Raw genomic sequence first — 3,079 nt, 5'->3', positions numbered from 1 at the left:
AAGACAAAAGCCTATCTCAGAGCCATAAATACTGCACTCCCAAAGCCAACTACACCAGAGCACAGAGTGCTGTCCTCTGAAGATGCCGGCCACAGAGATTGGCGAAACGTTAGGAAGAACAACCTTCAGGACACGGCCAAAGAGCCCGAAAAACCCACAACAACCATAATAAATTAAACATTAAAAAACAATTAAACTATATGTTAACTAAAATGCAATTGAATGATTAAAAACATTAAAAACTATCTGACTCTAAGAAGGCATTCAGTGATTCAATTGGGACTACTACTACTACTACTACTACTACTATTATTATTATTATTATTTTTATTTTTATTTATATTTTATTTATTTATTTATTTATTTATTTATTTATTTATTTATTTATTTATTTATTTGATTTCTATCCCGCTCATCTGGTCAGATTGACCACTCTGAGCGGCTTCCATAAAAAATATACAATAAAGCATAAAAATTATTACAAGTAAACAACACCACATATAATAAAACAAATAGATAGAAAGAGAAAGGAAATTAAGTATTGACAGGAGGGAAGGCCTGAACATATAATCATGTTTTTAGCTGGTTCTTAAATGTGCCCAGCGTAGGGGCTGCACGAATCGCTGGAGGAAGGTTGTTCCAGAGGTGAGGAGCCACCGCCGAGAAGGCCCGATTTTGTGTTCGCTCCTTCCGAAACTCTTATTAAAACTCTGCCTGAAGAGATAGATGGGTCTTTAGCTATTGGTGGAAGGATGTATATATGCATATGTGTCAGGATTATCCTCATGGTTTTGGAAACATTAATTTTTCGAAAAAAAGAAAGGTGCATTTTGAGGGCTCATTCCCACTTCACCATTTTCGATCAGGAGTTTTGGGAAATTATTAGATTTTTATTAACTGAGAAGGTTATGTTCAATTGCGGGATGAACTTATTATCCACTGTTGAACAGCTTTCCCTGGGGAAAATCTGTCTTGAGCCCCAAGCATGTGATAGGTAGGGTAGAGACCGATGGCTCCCTTCCCCCACACCAATCAGATTGCCAGGGAAGGATTGAAATAAAAGATTGACTGATCTGAATCACTTACTTGCAGAGGCCTTTTGAGATTTGACAAAGGGGTGCATAAAATCAGGATGAAAGGTGCAATCACCCATCCCTATTCTGAAGCCATACTCGTCTAGAGCATTTCAACCAACCCTCCTCTTGCCTTTTCTTCTATAACAGGAGAGAATTGTGCACATACATAAATATTACCCACTAGATGCCCTTGGCCTATAGAAGAGAATGAGACAGCCTTGTGTAAACACAATGTTGATGGACTGCTATCTAATCATCTAGATTATATAAATTACCTAGATTAATATGTAGTGGGCACTCCAATGCTGGAGGCATTCAAGAGAAAATTGGATGGCCATCGATCTGCTTTGATTTAGATTCCTGCATGGAGCAGAAGGTTGGACTCTATAGCCTTATAGGCCCCTTTCCAACTCAATTATTCTATGATTCTATGATTAATGCTGCAATGCCTAATTTTAAAAGAACAGAGAAATACTTACTTTGAAATAAAAATAAAGCAAAAGAATATAACTAGAAGCTGAAACCCGAAACAGTTAATCAGGAATTGAGGAAACTGCGGCAAACCACAAAGTATATAAATCTTCTATAATAGCTGCTGCGTAAATTTCTTTTTAAGTGGAAATCTGTCTCATTCACGTAAGAAATTACTTGTTATAACTGGGAAAATAGCCTTGAAATGTAGATGTGTTCATGTTAATTCAATTCCTACCATATGCAGCAGTGAAAAACACTAGAAAATATTTCCAGTTTGGAAGTAAATAGCAGGGCTTAGTGGAGAAGTAAAATGTATACTGAATAAAGGTGGGTGTTTTGGTGGTTTGTGCTGGTTTGTTTATCGGCTGAACAGGTGAGGTGTTTGGCACTTCAAAGCCCAGAAAAGGTAGAGCAGGGAAACCAGGCTGCTGCCTCTAAATGGGTGCCTAACAGAGGAGATGGGGGGTTGAAGCAATGAACACCTGTTTGGTGAATAAACAAACTGGCATGAACCACCGAAGCAGCAGTGCATGCCCATCTCTAATACTGAATATATATATTTAATATATATTCATATATATTGAAAAATGTATTATCTAATACAGCAAGACAAAACTTACCTCTTCTAACTCAGATAATAAAAAAATAAACCACAGCCCAAACCTATTAGTTACACCTCTGTGTGTAACACAATCAGCATAAAACGTGGCAGCAAGTTGAGAAGTTATCATAGGCATTTTCTTTTGGACACCAAGTTGTGTTACTCCAGGCTCAACAGCAACTGCCTACACTAATTTCTCAACTTGTGGTGACTGGTGAGAAAGATTTCTGCCAATTGTGTTAAAAGAACATACAAATCCAATAGGATTTTCTCCATGTAATTTACTGGGGATGCTTTGCTTTAAAAGGTGGTATAGAAATACTTTAAACAAACATATAATTTTTATTTTATTGTAGATTTTTTAAATCTCAACTTTCAAACTTATTTACAAAGTGGTTTTCAAAGCAGAGACATAATACAATTAAAAGTATAATCTCATCTTAAATGAGTCATGCTTCTCTATTAGTCTGCCAAAAATTGATATATTTCTTATTGTATTTATTTTATTTATAAGCCATCTTTCTCCCAATAATTATAGTCCTTTTTTATATATGTTAACAGTCTCTCCTTTTATAATGTTGTACAGCCCTACCCTAGATGTATAGGATGAAAGTTCACTAGGGCTTACTCTGAGTTAAAGGGGTGTAATTACTTGCAGGGAAGACCTATTATACTCAAAGCAACTTCTATATGGGGGAAGTTGAAGTGGTCTGGTTTGGACATAAAAGGTTCTTATCTTTAGTGTAATCTATTTTATCTCTCACTTGAATGATATTTCTGTTCACTGATTGACTTTTTTCCTCTTGTAATAAGGGTTCAGACAAGTTTTTGGATCTCCCCATTTTGTCACCCTTCTGATCAATGACACTCCCCTTTCGACCCCTTTACCTGCCTTTTCCTGTGGCCATCATTCACCTGGCCATGGCAG

The sequence above is a fragment of the Pogona vitticeps genome, chromosome 2 (assembly GCF_051106095.1).
Source record: "Pogona vitticeps strain Pit_001003342236 chromosome 2, PviZW2.1, whole genome shotgun sequence".
Classification (NCBI taxonomy): domain Eukaryota; kingdom Metazoa; phylum Chordata; class Lepidosauria; order Squamata; family Agamidae; genus Pogona; species Pogona vitticeps.
Note: the sequence above shows the minus strand (reverse complement) of the source record.